General features: G+C 43.7%; 1 protein-coding gene across 8 annotated transcripts in view; it reads right to left on the bottom strand.

Annotated features, from left to right (window-relative positions):
• The window catches only part of LOC128702196 (diacylglycerol kinase eta), a 277320-nt gene that overhangs the window by 206017 nt on the left and 47854 nt on the right, over positions 1-23449 (bottom strand). For 2 of the 8 annotated variants that reach the window (XM_070102778.1, XM_053796316.2), the window contains exon 1: positions 20239-20648. The exons of 5 other annotated variants lie outside the window; for them this stretch is intronic. The gene's annotated coding sequence lies outside the window, so the exon portion shown is untranslated. Of the gene's footprint in view, positions 1-20238; positions 20649-23449 lie in introns of those variants that run through there. One more of the 8 variants, XM_053796317.2, reaches the window with a different exon arrangement.

Below are 23449 nucleotides of genomic sequence, written 5' to 3'. Positions count from 1 at the left end.
AGTATATGTAACAATACTGGGGAAGGAACCTGGGGAGTATATGTAACAATACTGGGGAAGGAACCTGGGGAGTATAGGTAACAATACTGGGGAAGGAACCTGGGGAGTATATGTAACAATACTGGGGAAGGAACCTGGGGAGTATAGGTAACAATATTGGGGAAGGAACCTGGGGAGTATAGGTAACAATACTGGGGAAGGAACCTGGGGAGTATAGGTAACAATACTGGGGAAGGAACCTGGGGAGTATAGGTAACAATACTGGGGAAGGAACCTGGGGAGTATAGGTAACAATACTGGGGAAGGAACCTGGGGAGTATAGGTAACAATACTGGGGAAGGAACCTGGGGAGTATATGTAACAATACTGGGGAAGGAACCTGGGGAGTATATGTAACAATACTGGGGAAGGAACCTGGGGAGTATAGGTAACAATACTGGGGAAGGAACCTGGGGAGTATATGTAACAATACTGGGGAAGGAACCTGGGGAGTATAGGTAACAATACTGGGGAAGGAACCTGGGGAGTATAGGTAACAATACTGGGGAAGGAACCTGGGGAGTATAGGTAACAATACTGGGGAAGGAACCTGGGGAGTATAGGTAACAATACTGGGGAAGGATTATGGTAGCAAAAAAAAATAAACAAAAATCGTACAAAGAATAAGTTACACAGACGAGTACACTCGTGATGTTTGGGTTAACATATCAGGAGGAAGAAGATAAATCAAAGGAGATGGAACAATATAAAACAGAGGAGATGCTTGACGCAGCTTGTACAATCATACTTGGCAAAATTCACATACTAATATCAACGTTTGTATCAGATGTAACACGGGAAAGGTTAGTGGTTAATAAGATCAACCTTGTCAAAACCAGACAGGAGGGACACCAACATAAGGCTGAAACTGAGGGGGAGAGAGAGAGAGAGAGAGAGAGAGAGAGAGAGAGAGAGAGAGGATGATTAAGATAACAGCTCTTATTATTATTATTATAATCATGGGGGAGCGCTAAACCCGTAGCATTATGCAGCATAACAGCTCTTAGCTTGTAAATAAAGTTAAGAACCTTTACCTGACCTTGTAGAACCGTGTGTGTGTGTGTGTGTGTGAGAGAGAGAGAGAGAGAGAGAGAGAGAGAGAGAGAGAGAGAGAGAGAGAGAGCACACATAAGATGTCTTCCCTAAGGGACAAATAAGATCTGGTGGAATGGTGGCAGCAAGCAGCCAGGAGAGTTAACTTGTACCTCTCTTCTCCTTCCCTTCCACGTTCTACACCAATGTTCTTAAAGCTGTGCTCTCCAATACTTTTGGTAGCGACTCACAACACTCAAAATAATTAAAAAAAAAAAAAAAAATTACCGAGTGCAGTAGTGTTTTACCACTGGTTAAAAAGGCGTATTCATTCTATATTAAAATTGGCAGAAACTCATTAACTAAAATCATACAGAGATAGTTAGTTTTTATTTATAAAATCACTACATAAATCTGTCATCAAAGATTTGTTAAGTTACACCATGAATTAAGGAAAGATCCCAGACTTCACCTTATGAAACAAAGTAAATGCTATAGTAATTATGGACAAGGTAGATTATAGTGGAAAAAAAATGAATATGTTATTAGAAGACAGGGGAACTTACGTATCTGTTAACTCCAGTGAGTGTGAAGAAGCTACTGACAACACGCACTCTCTCCACGACCCAGATTAACCCAAAGCCAGATTCAGAAAGCAAGTCAGTGAGGAGGATGATCCCACACACCAGAACAAGCTTTTATCCAGGTAACATTCCACTCTCTCAGTCTTGATCAAGTTATAACAGTTTACATGCAGGTAAAAACAGAAGCGAGGTTTCTCAAGTGTGGTCGTCGCCTGAGATGTAATCATTTCAAGTGTGAAAATGAGTCAGTGCCGTAAGCCTACGCTAGATTTGTAATGTCGCCTACTAGGTATCTGTTAGCAGTTCTGGGGGTTCCCTACAGCCCAGTCTCAAACAAGGCCTCGCAATTTGGAAAGAAAATATTACAAGATTAAAAATTATTAAGAGGAGAAAATAAATGCATGTAGAAGACAGAAAATTTTCAATAAGATTTAAGCATAACATGACATTCAATGGTAACAAATTGCAACTGTTTACCTACGGAAAGAATGAAGAACTCAAGGACAAACTGGGCACTGTATACAAGATCATCAAATAGAACGAAAGGAACATGTGAATAACCTGAAATTAATGTCAGCTGACCAACCTTATAAGGAACACAATACCGCAAATATCACAACAAGGAAAATGACGAGGTTGTTAATGAAAACTTTCAAAACAAAGGAAATAATGCCAGTGGTAACACTTCCAGAAGAGTCTCTCTCTCTCTCTCTCTCTCTCTCTCTCTCTCTCTCTCTCTCTCTCTCTCTCTCTCTCTCTCTCACTCACTCTCTCTCTCTCTCTCTCTCTCTCTCTCTCTCTCTCTCTCTCACTCTCTCTCTCTCTCTCTCTCTCTCTCTCTCTCTCTCTCTCTCTCTCTCTCTCTCTCTCTCTCTCTCTCTCTCTCTCTCTCTCTCTCTCTCTCTCTCTCTCTCTCTCAGGAAGTGCTAACGGCTCCTTGAATTCAGTGAAGGAGAGATACCAGATCTGGAACAAATTATTTACGCCCTCACGGAGACAAAACATTTATATTACTGGGAATACCTCAGATTCCTAAATATGTGCCCTTCTGGAGTGTGTACCCCTCCGGAGTGTGTGCCCCTGTGGAGTGTGTGCCCCTCTGGAGTGTGTACCCCTCTGGAGTGTGTACCCCTCTGGAGTGTGTACCCCTCTGGAGTGTGTCCCTCTGGAGTGTGCCCCTGTGGAGTGTGTCCCTCTGGAGTGTGTACCCCTCTGGAGTGTGTACCCCTCTGGAGTGTGTACCCCTCTGGAGTGTGTACCCCTCTGGAGTGTGTGCCCCTCTGGAGTGTGTACCCCTCTGGAGTGTGTACCCCTCTGGAGTGTGTGCCCCTCTGGAGTGTGTACCCCTCTGGAGTGTGTACCCCTCTGGAGTGTGCCCCTCTGGAGTGTGCCCCTCTGGAGTGTGCCCCTCTGGAGTGTGCCCCTCTGGAGTGTGCCCCTCTGGAGTGTGCCCCTCTGGAGTGTGCCCCTCTGGAGTGTGCCCCTCTGAAGTGTGCCTCTCTGGAGTGTGTCCCTCTGGAGTGTGCCCCTCTGGAGTGTGCCCCTCTGGAGTGTGCCCCTCTGGAGTGTGTACCCCTCTGGAGTGTGTACCCCTCTGGAGTGTGCCCCTCTGGAGTGTGTGCCCCTCTGAAGTGTGCCTCTCTGGAGTGTGCCCCTCTGAAGTGTGCCCCTCTGAAGTGTGCCTCTCTGGAGTGTGAGACGTAATGGTTTAGAAAACCGTCAAGTTGAAGAATAATACACTTGTATAGCAGTTCGGAATCTTTACTGAGGAAACGTTATGGCAGGCAGTGGTTTCTTCAGTTCAATACTGAGAAGAACGGTGAAAGATGAGGAGAATGAGGTAATCAGTCCCTCAGCCGATGTGTTCAGTTCATCCAGCCTAATCATGGACTGATAACTCTCTTGTTTAAATTATTATAACAACCTAAACACTGAACCCACAAGGGGCATACAGCGCTGCTCTCTTGTTTACAGATCTGGTTACGCCTGAAGTATCTCTGATTATCTCACTGATGTTTTGTGCATTCTTACAAGCAGTCTGCATAACACCCAACCATGTGCTGTAAGATGCAAATGTTGCTCTGGATACTACAAATGTTGCTCTGGATACTACAAATGTTGCTCTGGATACTACAAATGTTGCTCTGGATACTACAAATGTTGCTCTGGATTCTACAAATGTTGCTCTGGATTCTACAAATGTTGCTCTGGATACTACAAATGTTGCTCTGGATACTACAAATGTTGCTCTGGATTCTACAAATGTTGGTCTGGATTCTACAAATGTTGCTCTGGATACTACAAATGTTGCTCTGGATACTACAAATGTTGCTCTGGATACTACAAATGTTGCTCTGGATACTACAAATGTTGCTCTGGATTCTACAAATGTTGGTCTGGATTCTACAAATGTTGGTCTGGATTCTACAAATGTTGGTCTGGATTCTACAAATGTTGGCCTGGATTCTACAAATGCTGGTCTGGATACTACAAATGCTGGTCTGAATTCTACAAATGTTGGTCTGGATACTGCAAATATTGGTCTGGATTCTACAAATGTTGGTCTGGATTCTACAAATGCTGGTCTGGATACTACAAATGTTGGTCTGGATACTACAAATGTTGGTCTGGATACTACAAATGTTGGTCTGGATTCTACAAATGTTGGTCTGGATTCTCCAAGTTGTTGTGCTTTGCGCTCCATACTCCTGCACACTACACTGCCTCGCCTCCTTCATCCCCGCAACCCTCAACACGTGCGTAACATGAACAGTAACACAGGAGTGGGTGACAATGCTGTCAGCAAGATTACACCACCTTTAATAACAATGACAGCAATACAACACTGTCAGCAGCACAATAACAGCAAGACAACAGTACCAGCAACACATCGCTGCCGGCAATACCACACTACCAGCAACACAACACTGTCAGAAGCACAATCCTACCAGCAATACCAATACCAGCAAGACAACACTACCAGCAACACATCGCTGCCAGCAATACCGCACTACCAACAACACAATACCCCAAAAAGCAACAAAAGTTCGATCCACAAGGCCCCCGCCCCCCAACAACAACAAAAAAAACTCCGTGTTCCTAAGACAAGTGAGGAAGAATATTTCAACGTAGCTTCCAGAAAACGTTAGTCACCCCACCAGAACCTCAGGAGAGACTAGTGTAACAATGAACAGGTATTGCTTCTATTCTTAGATATACGCATTGTTTCTTAGACATATCCATTGTTTCTATTCTTTGCTATTCTGAGATATAATGTACACTGCAAAAATCGCGAACAAGCGATACGAGATGCAAAGCCAGGGGGGGAGTTGAAGAACAGCTCTAGGCCTTTCGTGTTGCAATCAATACATCGGAAGCTTGCAATGTTGCAGAAAAGAGGTCCAAGCACTCCAGCATAGGCACTCACTGTGATTGTATTTGCTTTTACCTTCTATTTTCTGCAACACTGCAAGCTCCTGATGTGTTGATTGCAACACGAAAGGCCTAGAGCTATCATTCAATTCCCCCCCCCGTGGTTGTGTTGCATAATGTACTCTAAATTACATCCCCAACCCTCATTTTACATACATACATACATATATATATATATATATATATATATATATATATATATATATATATATATATATATATATATATATATATATATATATATGCAAAACAACCACTGTGAAAGAATAGAGAAATTCCAAGCGTTTTCGTGACTACTCACATAAACATTATCATAGTTCCTTGATAATGTGAGTAGTCACGAAAGCACTTGAAATTTCTCTATTCTTTCACAGTGGTTGTTTTGCATATTCTGAAATCACCTGTTTACTGTGATCTTATTGCATATATATATATATATATATATATATATATATATATATATATATATATATATATATATATATATATATACTTCCAGAAGGCATGCGTGAGCGTGTTTGATAGGAGTGAATGGAGACAAATGGTTTTTAATACTTGACGTGCTGTTGGAGTGTGAGCAAAGTAACATTTATGAAGGGGTTCAGGGAAACCGGCAGGCCGGACTTGAGTCCTGGAGATGGGAAGTACAGTGCCTGCACTCTGAAGGACGGGTGTTAATGTTGCAGTTTAAAAACTGTAGTGTAAAGCACCCTTCTGGCAAGACAGTGGAGTGAATGATGGTGAAAGTTTTTCTTTTTCGGACCACCCTGCCTTGGTGGGAATCGGCCAGTGTGATAATAAAATAAAAAAAATAATATATATACGTGATGGAGGATTGCTGGTGTCCTTTTTTCTGTCTCATAAACATGCAAGATTTCAGGTACGTCTTGCTACTTCTACTTACGCTTAGGTCACACTACACATACATGTACAAGCATATATATACACACACCTCTGGGTTTTCTTCTATTTTCTTTCTAGTTCTTATTCTTGTTCATTTCCTCTTATCTCCATGGGAAAGTGGTACAGAATTCTTCCTCCGTAAGCCATGCGTGTTGTAAGAGGTGACTAAAATGCCGGGAGCAAGGGTCTAGTAACCTCTTCTCCTGTATATATTACTAAATGTAAAAGGAGAAACTTTCGTTTTTCCTTTAGGGACACCCTGCCTCGGTGGGATATGGCCGGTTTGTTGAAATATATATATATATATATATATATATATATATATATATATATATATATATATATATATATATATATATATATATATATATAATGTGCAAAACAACCACTCTGAAAGAATAGAGAAATTCCAAGCGCTTTCGTGACTACTCACATTATCAAGGAACTATGAAAGTGAAGCATCCAAGGAAGCTATATAAGGGGTCCGGCCAGCACCTCACTATCAGATCCCACAACGGTTAAACGTGACGCGCGGCGAGCCAACTTGGATAGGTCCTTTGCACAACTCACCCCCAAGCTATTCTACCCAAGAAAATTTAAAAATTATTTGTCCAGTGTATTATTAAATTCTTCCCAAATTCTATTAATTATAAATGGATCTAATTTATATAAACCAAAGGAAATATTCATATTATTTTCAAAACTGCTTTTTATGAAACAAGATTCAATTATATTCCTGTCGACCATGGACTTGCTTGATACTACTTTCTCAACTTTTTGAAAATTAATTGGATGGTTAAAATCTCTTACATGAATAAATAGAGCATTGGAATCTTGTCCAGTTCTAATGCTATATTTATGTTGTTTTAATCTTAGTTCGAGATTTTTACCAGTTTGACCGTAATAAACTTTATCGCAAATTTTACAAGGAATCTTATAGACACATCCATCAGCATTTTGGGGGGAATTCTTTATCAAAGGACCTATCCAAGTTGGCTCGCCGCGCGTCACGTGTTTAACCGTTGTGGGATCTGATAGCGAGGTGCTGGCCGGACCCCTTATATAGCTTCCTTGGATGCTTCACTTTCATAGTTCCTTGATAATGTGAGTAGTCACGAAAGCGCTTGGAATTTCTCTATTCTTTCAGAGTGATTGTTTTGCATATTTTGAAATCACCTGTTTACTGTGATCTTATTGCATATATATATATATATATATATATATATATATATATATATATATATATATATATATATATATATATATACATATATATATACATACTGGGGAAGTGGAACAGAATTCTTCCTCCGTAAGCCAAGAGTGTCGTAAGAGGCGACTAAAATGCCGGGAGCAAGGGGCTAATAACCCTCTCTCCTGTATATATTACTAATTTTAACCTCATCCTGTTTGGTGTACCAGCCTTCACGAGCAGTCTATAGAAGAGCATATCAATGAAATCACGATATAAGTGATTTTAAATCATTAACGTGGGCATGGGAACGTAGGATCGAGTCCTGGCCAAGCCGCAGTTTTATACACACACACGCACACACACACACACATATATATATATATATATATATATATATATATATATATATATATATATATATATATATATATATATATATATATATATATATATATATATATGTCGTGCCGAATAGGTAGAACTTGGCCTACCAGTGACTATGCCCTCGTCTGCTACACGTCCCTCTTCACTGACGCCTATATAAGCGCCAGTCCCCTTGCCTGTGCTTCAGAATCTCTACAACCTCGGTGCTCTAAACACCACCTCCAAGCCTGAGGGACTGATTACCTCATCTTTTCTATATAGTTCTTCTGTTTTCTTATTATGTCCAAGAATCTGTATTGATAAAGCCACTGGATGATGAAACGTCTACAATAAAGATAACCAGATGTTGCACAAGTGTCTTAACTTTCATCTTGTCGGTATTGTATACCCGTCTTGCACAACGCTCATCTTGCCATATAGGACAAGTGAAAATTTGTGTATGCAATAATTTCGCCAAAATCATTCTGAACCTAATGAAAAAATATATTTCACTGTGTTTGTTTAGTATTAAATTATTGTAAACAAATCTAAAATATATTTAGTTGGGTTAGGCTAAAATAAATTGTTCTTGTTATAATAAGGTTGGGTAAGTTTTCTAAGTTCCTTTTAGTGCAAAATTATAAATTTTTACATCAACATTAATGAAAAAAATATATCTTTAAACGTATAAGAGAAATTTTTAGAAAGGACTTAATTTTAAATGAGTTATTGCTAATTGACCAATTTTACATATTCGGCACGACACACACACACACATATTATATATATATATATATATATATATATATATATATATATATATATATATATATATATATATATATATATATATATATATATATATATATATATATATATATATATATAATTCCTTGTCGCCTTGCTATGACGACGGAGATATCTTCATAAAAAAATTCTATTCCTTCTGAGAATGGGATAGGGTATCTTGAGAGATGGTAACTCCTGAGTAATAGTAACTCCAGCTCTCCCGGAACAAAACCTTTGAAGTTGTTCCCCTTTCCTATGGAAACATTAGGATGCGTTTCAGTAAGACACCTGCTGTCACCTGTCAGTAAATTAGGTACCTGGATATTAGTCACTGGTGTGGGTCGCATTCTGGGACCTATTTCGCCCGAAATGCTCTGCGTAACAAGGGGGTTTCTGTTACTGATGTCAGTTAGGCCTGTATAACTTGTAAATGGAAATAAATGGTATAAAATACCGACACAATGGAAATATAAACACAAATGCAGTATAATGTGATCCTTTATTGACAACGTTTCACCCACACAGTGGGCTTTTTCAAGTCACACACGGATCCGTGTGTGACTAGATCCGTGTGTGACTTGAAAAAGCCCACTGTGTGGGTGAAACGTTGTCAATAAAGGATCACATTATACTGCATTTGTGTTTATATTTCCATAACTTGTAAATGTTGAAATAAAAGTTATTTTAATAATATTATGTGCGGGTTATTTATGTATAAGCTTAAAGGGACTAAGACTCTAACACCTTCCCCCTTTATACATAAAGGACAATTATCAACAGACTTTTGGCTGTCTTTAAGAGGAAGCTGGATGAGGTCGTTATTACCAGATCAACCTGTGATAAGTGGTTTAAAAACCGACAAGTTGAAGATCGATTCCCCTACGTTGCTTAAGTGTTTCAATCTTCAACCAGATCAACGTTGCTGTTGGACTGCTGGCGGCGGGCACCAACAGCTTGACTGATCAGGCTAGTAACCAGGACGCCTGATCTGGGACCAGGGAGTGAGTACAGGTATAATCTACATGTAGTTGATGAGCCTTTAATGGAATACTTGACGATATCCTCACTGAAGTCTCCCAAGTCAGGGTGACACACTTCAATACTGTATATTTGGAAATTCATCCTATGTGATGCAATATGACAGGGAAACAGCTGGAAGAGGTGGGAGTGGAGGTGACAGTGAGGGAGGTAGGAGTGGTGGTGACAGTGAGGGAGGTAGGAGTGGTGGTGACAGTGAGGGAGGTAGGAGTGGTGGTGACAGTGAGGGAGGTAGGAGTGGTGGTGACAGTGAGGGAGGTAGGAGTGGTGGTGACAGTGAGGGAGGTAGGAGTGGTGGTGACAGTGAGGGAGGTAGGAGTGGTGGTGACAGTGAGGGAGGTTGGAGTGGTGGTGACAGTGAGGGAGGTAGGAGTGGTGGTGACAGTGAGGGAGGTTGGAGTGGTGGAGGTGGGAGTGGTGGAGGTGGGAGTGGAGGAGGTGGGAGCGAAGGATGATGGATGCTCGTGTGTCAAGTCTCACGCCTAGATCAAAACAGAGACAAATCTCGCCCAGACAGACCAAGACAGAGGGGAAACACACGTCTCGCCCGGTCAGACCAAGACAGGAGACACACACGGCTCACTCAGTCTCTCCTTAAAAAAAAAAATCGAGATTGTACAACGTAGGGGTCATAATACATCTGAGGAAGGGGGAGTTAAGGAAGGATCCTGGATTTAAGGAAGGATCCTGGACTTAAGGAAGGATCCTGGATTTAAGGAAGGATCCTGGACTTAAGGAAGGATCCTGGATTTAAGGAAGGATCCTGGACTTTAGAAAGGATCCTGGATTTAAGGAAGGATCCTGGATTTAAGTCCAGGATCCTTCCTTAAGCAAGCTTTATCCCAGGATGGATGGAGGAAAGGGGAGGGATGGGGGAAGGGGGAGGGGCACCTCCAATTCTCGGATCACAACGGCATCCGTTGTGGAGATCCAGGAATTGTACCGTTGACCTACCTATCCACTTCAGCGGTCTGACCGGGGTAAGTCACACTCGGCTTCTGACGCTGCTTGATCTTAGATGTCCAACTTGAAACAGTAAAGCTTATTTATATTGTAAAACATTATGAAATGATATATAGTATAAGAGAGGCAAACCAGCAAGGGCTGTATTACTGTGGCTTGTGTGGCTTAAGCCACACAAGCTTCTTATTAACTGCACTGGCTTGGCAAGCCCTCAAGACTATTCTCTCAATATTTATCAACAAAGGAAGAAAAATGCTAAGATAGAGAGCTGCTATCTTATTAATGAAAATAAGATACCAGACATTTTAACCGAATATCCTAAATTTGCTTGTAATGTACAGATATATATTCAGCAGTACTGGATCCAGGAAAACATTTTGGGACCCAGTTCCTAGAACACGCGTGTCCGCACGCTCTTGTTGAACACCTGTCCACACCACAGATATGTTCTTGCTACCGTCCACACCACAGATATGGTCTTGTACTACTGTCCACACCACAGATATGTTGTTGCTACCGTCCACACCACAGATATGGTCTTGTACTACTGTCCACACCACAGATATGTTGTTGCTACCGTCCACACCACAGATATGGTCTTGTACTACTGTCCACACCACAGATATGTTGTTGCTACCGTCCACAGGGTGGATATGTGTGTGTTGATAGGGCGACATTCACACTCAGTAGTAAAAAGTAGTGACCACGTGAACTTAGCCAGCTGAGAGGACACCTGGACAGGGCGGCATTAGCATCATCGAAGCAGGCAACAGGCTTCGGCTTCAGTCACCAGTCCGGAATATCTTAGATATGCTTTTGATGTGTTTTTAGAGTTTTCTTTCTCCCGTAGCCCGGCCCTGAGCCAGGCTTGTCTGGTGCCTACCTGGTCAACAAGGCAGGCTGTTACTCAAAAGGTACAAGAAATGAGACAAAAACAGCAGAGACGTGACTACAAAGATCAGACCTTGAGTCATCGAGGAGTGGTGGAAGCTCGATACTACGTCCACTAAGCGTGAAACACGGCTCTGTTCACAGTAACAACGTGGCATCACACACAGCACTTCCTCAGGCATGCACAAGTTGCAACTAGTGGAGTATATGACAACAGGAAGTGGATTAAGAGGCAGCCAGCTCCATTACCAAACTCGATACGGGCCGCCAAGGGCAGATAGTCCGCACCCAAGTTAAGCAATTCTCAGCCTCTGACGGCAGAACCACCTGCCACGCTGCCAGATTATAGGAATCACTGAGACGAAAACACAGGTGGGCCCTGCCTGAGAGGTCACTATCATTACTAATATGAAGGTTAAGGTTCTGTGCCACAATCAGTGCCGCCTATTACTGTATATAGATAGATCACTACACCAGCACACAGTTAATGGGTAACAACGCAGATAAATAATATTTAGGTAATGGGTAAAGGCGCGTCTGGCTTCTGATAAAAGGAAGGAGGATCAAGCCTCTTCACTCCTCGTGCTGAATCCTCACACACAAAAACGAGCAACACAGCCACTGCAGAAGCAGCCATTGTTGATGCATGCTCCGCCATGCAGACAGCGACTGTTGCAGTAAACAAAATCCTGCAATACAGCACATCATCCACACAGCAGCCACAGGAAACATCACTCTTATTGTGACTTGTATCCACTGTAACAACAGCAGCCACAGGAAACACCACTCTTACCATTATATTGTGACTTGTATCCACTGCAACAACAGCAGCCACAGGAAACATCACTCTTACCATTATATTGTGACTTGTATCCACTGCAACAGCAGCAGCCACAGGAAACACCACTCTTACCATTATATTGTGACTTGTATCCACTGTAACAACAGCAGCCACAGGAAACACCACTCTTACCATTATATACCTGGAGGTTACCTGGAGGTTACCTGGAGGTTATTCCGGGGATCAACGTCCCCGCGGCCCGGTCCATGACCAGGCCTCCCGATGGATCAGGGCCTGATCAACTAGGCTGTTACTGCTGGCCGCACGCAGTCCAACGTACGAGCCACAGCCCGGCTGATCCGGCACTGACTTTAGGTATCTGTCCAGCTCTCTCTTGAAGGCAGCCAGGGGTTTATTGGCAATTCCCCTAATGCTTGATGGGAGGCTGTTGAACAGTTTTGGGTCCCGGACACTTATGGTGTTTTCCCTTAGTGTACCAATGGCGCCCCTACTTTTTATTGGGGGCATTTTGCATCGCCTGCCCAGTCTTTTACTTTCGTAGGGAGTGATTTCTGTGTGCAGATTTGGGACCATTCCTTCCAAGATTTTCCAAGTATAGATTATGATATATCTCTCCCTCCTGCGTTCCAACGAGTACAAGTCAAGTGCTTCCAAGCGTTCCCAGTAGTTAAGGTCCTTGACAGAACTTATACGTGCAGTAAAGGATCTCTGTACACTCTCTAGATCTGCGATTTCACCTGCTTTGAATGGAGATGTTAATGTACAGCGGTATTCCAGCCTAGAGAGAACAAGTGATTTGAAAATGATCATGGGCTTGGCATCTCTCGTTTTGAAAGTTCTCATTATCCATCCTATCATTTTCTTTGCACGTGCGATCGTGGCACTGTTGTGATCCTTGAAAGTGAGATCCTCAGACATTACTACTCCCAGGTCCCTTACATTAGTTTTCCGCTCTATTGTATGGCCGGAGTCAGTAGTATACTCTGTTCTAGTTATTATCTCCTCCAGTTTTCCATAACGGAGTAGTTGGAATTTGTCCTCATTGAACATCATATTGTTTACCGTTGCCCACTGGAAAACTTTGTTTATATCTTCTTGGAGGTTAACCGCGTCCTCAGCAGATGACAGCCTCATGCAGATCCTAGTATCATCCGCAAAGGATGATACGGTGCTGTGGTGTATATCTCTGTCTATGTCTGATATGAGGATAAGGAATAAGATGGGGGCGAGTACTGTGCCTTGTGGAACAGAGCTCTTCACTATGGCAGCCTCCGATTTAACTCTGTTGACCACTACTCTTTGTGTTCGATTTGTTAGGAAGTTGAAGATCCATCTCCCCACTTTCCCAGTTATTCCTTTAGCACGTATTTTATGGGCTATTACGCCATGATCGCATTTGTCAAATGCTTTTGCAAAGTCTGTGTATATTACATCTGCATTCTGATTTTCTTCCAGTGCATCCAAGGCCATGTCATAGTGATCCAGTAGTTGTGAGAGGCAGGAGCGACCTGCCCTGAACCCATGTTGCCCTGGATTGTACAGATTTGGGGAATCCAGGTGATTTGCAATCCTGCTTCTTAGCACTCTTTCAAAGATTTTTATGATGTGGGACGTCAGAGCTATTGGTCTATAGTTCTTAGCTAATGCTTTGCTGCCACCTTTATGGAGTGGGGCTATATCCGTTGTTTTAAGTGACTGTGGAATTTCACCTATGTCCAAGCTCCTCCTCCATAGTGTACTTAGGGCACGCGAGAGGGGTTTCTTGCAGTTCTTAATGAAAATAGAGTTCCACGAGTCTGGGCCCGGGGCTGAGTGCATAGGCATGTTGTCAATGGCTTTTTCGAAATCTATCGGAGTTAGGGTAATGTCGGAAATCTGGCATACATTTATGGAGTTTTGAGGCTCATTCATGAAGAAATCATTTGGGTCGTTGATCCTCAGACCGATTAGTGGTTCACTAAACACAGAGTCGTACTGGGATTTCAATATTTCACTCATTTCCTTGTTGTCATCTGTGTAAGTCCCATCCTGTCTGAGTAAGGGCCCGATACTAGATGTGGTATTTGCCTTGTTTTTGGCATATGAAAAGAAATATTTTGAATTTCTTTCAAAATATTTCTTTCAGGGCCAGAGAGGTGGCTTAAGCCACCTCTCTGGCCCTATGCTGCACTTCCTACAAGAGTGATGGACTGAACACATCGATTCCAGGTTGAGGGACTGATTACCTCAAAACTTCTACTCTCCTTACCCATTTCTACTTTGTTTTGGACTGATGAAGCCACTGTGTGGCGAAACGTTTCTTCAATAAAGATTCCCATGTGTTGCATAAGTGTCTCAATTCTTCAACTTGTCGGTTTTCAAAACCATTCATCACAGCTAGTTTACTGTACAGACCATAATGTGAGCGGTAACACACACAAAAAAAATTAGAGGTCACAATGGGTCTTTTTCATGGCAAAAAAATACAGTCAAATCATATATTACAATTCCTTCATGTAGTTAATGAACACAATGTGAAGTTTACAATCTCAAAAAAAAAATTAAGTATCCTATTAGTAAAAATATAAGTCATTATTGGGTTGCAGTCTCTTCAAAAAACAAAAAATCATTCATTTAGTTGAGGTAAACAATGGATAGTCTCAAAATTCCAGATATCTTATCATTAACAATGAAGTGTGTATTAATGTTGGTAGAATTACGGACAATATTTTAGGTAAAAGGATAACAGTGAAGTGTTTGCCATATATTGTAAGGTTTGCATGGAGGTGTTTCTGAAAGATTGGATGTGTGGACATTGTTGTAGTGTGTAGCCCTGTTTACCTACACTTTGCATTTGGTATCACTGGTACCTCTACACGAAGCGTACTGCCAGGGATACTTACAGCCTTAGCTTAAGTCTAGCAGTAACATCTTGATAAATGAGACACTTGTGCAAAATATGGGAATCTTTATTCTGGAAACGTTTCGCCACGCAGTGGCTTCTTCAGTCCAATACAGAGAAGAGTGGAAGATAAGGAGTTTGAGATAATCAGTCCCTCAGCCTTGAGTCGATGGGTTCAGTCCATCAATCTTGACGAACACATCGACTCTAGGATCATCTTACACTTAAAGAAGCCACTGGCTGGCGAAACGTTTCCAGAATAAAGATTCCCAAATGCTGCACAAGTATCTCATTTATCAACTTGTTAGTTTTCTAAATCATTTATACACAGTACCATCTTGCAATCTACTGACCTTGTTAATTTCTCCATAAATATACTTAACAAAACAATTCATTATGATAGACAATTGATCTGTTGGTTCCTATATTTACTCCTTTACTTCCTTCAAATTCTTTTCCCCTAATTCTTCTCTGACAAGTGCTAGGAAACACCTGTCCTGTTGCCAGGAAACACACGTCGTCTTTGCCGACGAATAAAATACCTTCCCCCCACAAGCAGCAGCAGCAAACCACCTTAACATCACTGGTAACGATCGGGCACACGGGGCTGCCAGACAGCTACAACACAGCGTCAAATATCAATGTTCCCATGTAGTCATTCCTTCAAGGACGGTGCCTTGATGATGGTCAATAAGCGTACCAGAACTGTAAGAACACATATGGTGATGAAAACACCTGGGTGCTCTGCAAGCATCCAGGTACACTGTGCGGTGCCACGAGAATCATCCAGGTACAGTGTGGTACCTGGAGGTTACCTGGAGGTTATTCCGGGGATCAACGCCCCCGCGGCCCGGTCCATGACCAGCCCTCCCGATGGATCAGGGCCTGATCAACTAGGCTGTTACTGCTGGCCGCACGCAGTCCAACGTACGAGCCACAGCCCGGCTGATCCGGCACTGACTTTAGGTATCTGTCCAGCTCTCTCTTGAAGGCAGCCAGGGGTTTATTGGCAATTCCCCTAATGCTTGATGGGAGGCTGTTAAACAGTTTTGGGCCCCGGACACTTAAGGTGTTTTCCCTTAGTGTACCAATGGCGCCCCTACTTTTTATTGGGGGCATTTTGCATCGCCTGCCCAGTCTTTTACTTTAGTAGGGAGTGATTTCTGTGTGCAGATTTGGGACCATTCCTTCCAAGATTTTCCAAGTGTAGATTATGATACATCTCTCCCTCCTGCGTTCCAACGAGTACAAGTCAAGTGCTTCCAAGCGTTCCCAGTAGTTAAGGTGCTTGACAGAACTTATACGTGCAGTAAAGGATCTCTGTACACTCTCTAGATCTGCGATTTCACCTGCTTTGAATGGAGATGTTAATGTACAGCAGTATTCCAGCCTAGAGAGAACAAGTGATTTGAAAAGGATCATCATGGGCTTGGCATCTCTCGTTTTGAAAGTTCTCATTATCCATCCTATCATTTTCTTTGCACGTGCGATTGTGGCACTGTTGTGATCCTTGAAAGTGAGATCCTCAGACATTACTACTCCCAGGTCCCTTACATTATTTTTCGCTCTATTGTATGGCCGGAGTCAGTAGTATACTCTGTTCTAGTTATTATCTCCTCCAGTTTTCCATAACGGAGTAGTTGGAATTTGTCCTCATTGAACATCATATTGTTTACCGTTGCCCACTGGAAAACTTTGTTTATATCTTCTTGGAGGTTAACCGCGTCCTCAGCAGATGACAGCCTCATGCAGATCCTAGAATCATCCGCAAAGGATGATACGGTGCTGTGGTGTATATCTCTGTCTATGTCTGATATGAGGATAAGGAATAAGATGGGGGCGAGTACTGTGCCTTGTGGAACAGAGCTCTTCACTATGGCAGCCTCCGATTTAACTCTGTTGACCACTACTCTTTGTGTTCGATTTGTTAGGAAGTTGAAGATCCATCTCCCCACTTTCCCAGTTATTCCTTTAGCACGTATTTTATGGGCTATTACGCCATGATCGCATTTGTCAAATGCTTTTGCAAAGTCTGTGTATATTACATCTGCATTCTGATTTTCTTCCAGTGCATCCAAGGCCATGTCATAGTGATCCAGTAGTTGTGAGAGGCAGGAGCGACCTGCCCTGAACCCATGTTGCCCTGGATTGTGCAGATTTTGGGAATCCAGGTGATTTGCAATCCTGCTTCTTAGCACTCTTTCAAAGATTTTTATGATGTGGGACGTCAGAGCTATTGGTCTATAGTTCTTAGCTAATGCTTTGCTGCCACCTTTATGGAGTGGGGCTATATCCGTTGTTTTAAGTGACTGTGGAATTTCACCCATGTCCAAGCTCCTCCTCCATAGTGTACTTAGGGCATGCGAGAGGGGTTTCTTGCAGTTCTTAATGAAAACAGAGTTCCACGAGTTCCAGAGTTCCAAGAGAATCATCCAGGTACAGTGTGGTACCAAGAGAATCATCCAGGTACACTGTGCGGTGCCACGAGAATCATCTAGGTACAGTGTGGTACTAAGAGAATCATCCAGGTACAGTGTGGTACCACGAGAATCATCCAGGTACAGTGTGGTGCTAAGAGAATCATCCAGGCACACTGTGCGGTGCCACGAGAATCATCCAGGTACAGTGTGGTACCAAGAGAATCATCCAGGTACAGTGTGGTACCAAGAGAATCATCCAGGTACACTGTTGTACCAAGAGAATCATCCAAGTGCACTGTGGTACCACGAGAATCATCCAGGTACACGACTGATATACCCAGGGAACCTGAAGACACGCTGAAGTATACACAGCATTCGGCCAGGGTACACCTGCAGGCACGTACCTTTGATTTACTTCAAGAACTTGTCTCCTCCCGGAGCCCGGCCCTGAGCCAGGCTTCTCTGGTGTTTGTCTAGTCTACCTGGTTGTTGTTGCTGCCAGCCCGCTGGCCCACATTACATCCCAGCCTAGTTGATCTGGAACTTGGTGGAGATACAGGAGGGCCTCCCTTATACAGCAAGTTAGGTTCTGGGCTACTGTAGGGCCCTGCTTATACAGCAGGTTAGATTACAGGCTACTGCTGTAAAACGAAAATCGCTGTAAAATGAATCATAGCTCTTTTTTTTACTTTCAAATACAAATAAAAGCCTGATATCATGTTTGCATTATAATATATTAAGTGAGCAATATAGCTTGGCCTAAAAAATGGATATACAATACACACATTACTTACCTTAAAATATTTTCGTCTTTAACTTATAGTGAGCGGTGAATATATTTATTGCACGAAGTCGGAATAAATGAAGAATGGGTATAACTGAAAACCGCTGTATTAGCAAAACGCTGTAAAGCGAAACCTGCCTACACTTGTCCAGTTTACTCTAGAAAAACCTCCACACTTGTCCTCTGGCGAGATGTTGTACATAAACGAGAAAGAACTTACTGGAACTACAAATATCAGATAGAATATTCCCTGGAGTAGGTACCTACTGACCTATCCCTCAACGGGAAGACTCGACAAACCAACCCAATATAAATCAGCAGAGGGAATTGAAGATACGAGCCACATAAACAACACACTGTTCAACTACCAACATCCTTGTAGAGATCTATCACAGTTCTTGCAGTAATCTATCACATTAAATGCAGCGTTGTATGCCCCTAGTGCTTCTTTTTGATAATAATATTAAGATCCATCAAATAGAAACACACAGGGCAAAGATCTACCATAAACTGACACTGCAAATTAAAAACATATATGTCAGCTGTTGTTTTTAAACAAAACTGGAAGAGTGGGACAATTTTTTATTATAAGTGGGTAAAGGGGTGCCTTAAACCCAACACCAGAACACCTCCAGATGCCTTAAACCCAACACCAGAACACCTCCAGATGCCTTAAACCCAACACCAGAACACCTCCAGATGCCTTAAACCCAACACCAGAACACCTCCAGATGCCTTAAACCCAACACCAGAACACCTCCAGATGCCTTAAACCCAACACCAGAACATCTCCAGATGCATCAAACCCAACACCAGAACACCTCCAAATGCATCAAACCCAACACCAGAACACCTCCAGATGCATCAAACCCAACACCAGAACACCTCCAGATGCATCAAACCCAACACCAGAACACCTCCAGATGCATCAAACCCAACACCAGAACACCTCCAGATGCATCAAACCCAACACCAGAACACCTCCAGATGCATCAAACCCAACACCAGAACACCTCCAGAAGGTCGTCCACTTCTAACACTAGGCTGGAGTGCTTCCTAACACGATGTGGCATTCAAAACGAACATTTTTTTTTTCTTTTTTTTTTTGCACAGGACCAGTGTTTTTAACACAGGACTGTGAGGACGGTGTTTTCTAACAGGACTTGGGAACTGTTTTCTAACACAGGGCTAGGAAGGCGGTGTTTTCTAACATAGGACTAGGAGGGCGGTGTTTTCTAACACAGGACTGGGAGGACGGTGTTTTCTAACACAGGACTGGGGAATAGTGTTTTCTAACATAGGACTAGGAGGAGGGTGTTTTCTAACATAGGGCTGGGAGAGTGGTGCTTTATAATAGGACTAGGGGGGACAGTGCTTTCTAACACAGGATTGGAGGACAGTGTTTTCTAACACAGGACTGGGGGACAGTATTTTCTAACACAGGACTGGGGGACAGTATTTTCTAACATAGGACTGGGGGACAGTATTTTCTAACATAGGACTGGGGGACAGTATTTTCTAACACAGGACTGGGGGACAGTATTTTCTAACATAGGACTGGGGGACAGTATTTTCTAACACAGGACTGGGGGACAGTATTTTCTAACACAGGACTGGGGGACAGTATTTTCTAACACAGGACTCGGGGACAGTGTTTTCTAACAGGACTGGGGGACTGTTTTCTAACACAGGACTGGGGGACAGTGTTTTCTAACACAGGACTGGGGGACAGTGTTTTCTAACACAGGACTGGGGGACAGTATTTTCTAACACAGGACTGGGGGGACAGTATTTCTAACACAGGACTGGGGGGACTTTTCTAACACAGAACTCGAGGACTGATCAAGATGGGGGGGGGGAGAGACTGACTGATCCCAGAGTGTCACCTGTCACCTACTGTTACAGTAGCTTTGGTGGGTGACTGATGCCCGAGTGTCATCTGTTTCCCGTCACCTATTACGGAGGATTGTGAGGGTGACTGACGCTTGGGTATCACCTGTCTCCCCATCACCTACTGTTAGGGGGGAAAAATAGGAGGGGGAGGTATATATATTTCCTGATCTAAGATACACGTGACTTTACCAATGCATTCAAATAATTACAAAATATAAGTACGACTTACATGACAGATGACAGTCTAAGCAGCAGCAATAACAGCATCAGCAGAAAGTGTCAGTAGTTTTAGCAATATTATCAGTAATAGTAGCAATAGTGGTAAATGAATTCAGCAAAATATATTAGCGGTGCGTGTTATCCCCCCTAAGGCTTATACAACAAGCCTGGTATACACCTTCCAGTGTCACCATCGCTTGTGGAGCGGCTTCAGTTCCGATAAATAAAAACACAGTAAGAGTCTTTAGAAAACACTAACTGCATGTGACACTACTTGAAGGGTAACTTGAGGGAAGTAGAAACTGGTTGGTACGCGTGTGTGACAGTGTGGTGTGTCTGGTGGCAATGTACTGCTGCGAGTGATACTGCAGTGTGAGGGCCAGAAGCAACCGTCCACTCCCTCCTCGCTGCGACCAGACACTGAACCTTACAGCCGTCTCCTCTTCCTCCTGCCTCGCCCGCCCATTGCAGCCTCCTCCACTAAAACCTCTTCCACCCCTACAACCTCCTCCTCCTCCTCCCCTACAACTTCCTCCACCTTTACAACCTTCTCCCCCACAACCTCCGTCACCTGCTTTGGCTAATGAACCTTTAATAGAACATTTGATGACACCCTCATTGCCCTAGTAAAATCTCCCAGATCAGGCTGACAGATTTTAACACTGTATGAAACTCATCCTGCCTGATGGAATATACCAGAAAGAAAAACAACTTTTGTTCTCACTGTGTAACTACCATATAACAGGATAACCTCACACTGCTATATGGAAAAAACAAAAAGTGACTTGCTGCTTGCGCCTCACAACCGTAGGACCCAGGTTCGATTCTAAGGAGTTTTTATTTTATTTACAAAATACTAGAACCATCTGGTTATTGAGAGCTTTGAAAATATTCCCCATCTAATAATCAAATTTATACTTTGAAAATATTCCCTTTCCGATGATCAAGTTTATTCAGCCATTATCAACTTGCTAGTGTCGTCACTAGTTCACTCTCGCATTACATAACTTAATCACACGAGCACGTAAAATTATTCAAAATTTATTCACATTTCACAAGCTATATAAAGAATTCCGTGTCATCGACCGTGTCAGCAAATTTAGACGAAAGGAAAAATATCCCAACCAATTATGGCGAAAGAGATGGTGGGTTCTTAAGCAAGCACTCTGTGGGGAGAGTGGCATCCAGTGAGGATGGCACCCTGTGGAGAGAGTGGCACCCTGTGGGGAGAGTGGCACCATGTGGGAAGGGTGGTACCGTGGGGATGGTGGCACCCTGTGGAGAGGCACTGTGGGAAGTGGCACCCTGTGGAGAGGCACTGTGGGGAGAGTGGCACCCTGTAGGGAGAGTGGCACTCCCAGAAAAGAAGCCCCCCTACCCGTAAGCACAAAGCAGTCAAACCTCGCCACCACAGCGTAAGGTGACCCCGCGCTGGGAGGGAAGGATCCTGGGGTGGGTGGTGCTGACGAGGCATCTCACACATTTTTAATGAATTCTTGTACGAACAACGTGCTGTAACTCCTGGTCCAACAACAATGGCCGCACATACAACGTGCTGCACCTCCTGGTCCCACAGCAATGGCCGCACATACAACGTGCTGTACCTCCTGGTCCCACAGTAATGGCTGCACATACAACGTGCTGTACCTCCTGGTCCCACAGCAATGGTTGCACATACAACGTGCTGCACCTCCTGGTCCCACAGCAATGGCCGCACATACAACGTGCTGTACCTCCTGGTCCCACAGTAATGGCCGCACATACAACGTGCTGTACCTCCTGGTCCCACAGCAATGGTTGCACATACAACGTGTTGTACCTCCTGGTCCCACAGTAATGGCCGCACATACAACGTGCTGTACCTCCTGGTCCCACAGCAATGGTTGCACATACAACGTGCTGTACCTCCTGGTCCCACAGCAATGGCTGCACATACAACGTGCTGTACCTCCTGGTCCCACAGCAATGGTTGCACATACAACGTGCTGTACCTCCTGGTCCCACAGTAATGGCCGCACATACAACGGGCTGTACCTCCTGGTCCCACAGCAATGGTTGCACATACAACGTGTTGTACCTCCTGGTCCCACAGCAATGGTTGCACATACAACGTGCTGTACCTCCTGGTCCCACAGCAATGGCTGCACATACAACGTGCTGTACCTTCTGGTCCCACAGCAATGGTTGCACATACAACGTGCTGTACCTCCTGGTCCCACAGTAATGGCCGCACATACAACGTGCTGTACCTCCTGGTCCCACAGCAATGGTTGCACATACAACGTGTTGTACCTCCTGGTCCCACAGCAATGGTTGCACATACAACGTGCTGTACCTCCTGGTCCCACAGCAATGGTTGCACATACACCATGCTGTACCTCCTGGTCCCACAGCAATGGTTGCACATACAACGTGCTGTACCTCCTGGTCCCACAGCAATAGTTGCACATACAACGTGCTGTACCTCCTGGTCCCACAGCAATGGTTGCACATACAACGTGCTGTACCTCCTGGTCCCACAGCAGTGGCCGCACATACAACGTGCTGTACCTCCTGGTCCCACAGCAGTGGCCGCACATACAACGTGCTGTACCTCCTGGTCCCACAGCAATGGCCGCACATACAACGTGCTGTACCTCCTGGTCCCACAGCAATGGCCGCACATACAACGTGCTGCACCTCCTGGTCCCACAGCAATAGTTGCACATACAACGTGCTGTACCTCCTGGCCCCACAGCAGTGGCCGCACATACATGTTGTATCTCCTGGTCCCACACCAATAGTTGCACATACAACGTGCTGTACCTCCTGATCCCACAACAATGGTTGCACATACAACGTGCTATATCTCCTGGTCCCACAGCAATGGTTGCACATACAACGTGCTGTACCTCCTGGTCCCACAGCAATGGTTGCACATACAACGTGCTATATCTCCTGGTCCCACAGCAATGGTTGCACATACAACGTGCTGTACCTCCTGGTCCCACAGCAATGGTTGCACATACGTGCTATATCCCCTGGTCCCACAGCAATGGTTGCACATACAACGTGCTATATCTCCTGGTCCCACAGCAATGGTTGCACATCCAACGTGGTGTAGCTCCTAGTTCCACATCAACGCTTACACGTACATAATGTACTTCATAGTTATAGACTAATGGTTGTAAGCACAACGTGGTTATCAAAGGTTCACCGTCACCATTGCGTCAGGCCACCAC

This window comes from Cherax quadricarinatus, chromosome 83 (genome assembly GCF_038502225.1).
Source record: "Cherax quadricarinatus isolate ZL_2023a chromosome 83, ASM3850222v1, whole genome shotgun sequence".
Lineage (NCBI taxonomy): Eukaryota > Metazoa > Arthropoda > Malacostraca > Decapoda > Parastacidae > Cherax > Cherax quadricarinatus.
Note: the sequence above shows the minus strand (reverse complement) of the source record. Positions and strands in the feature narration are given on the sequence as shown.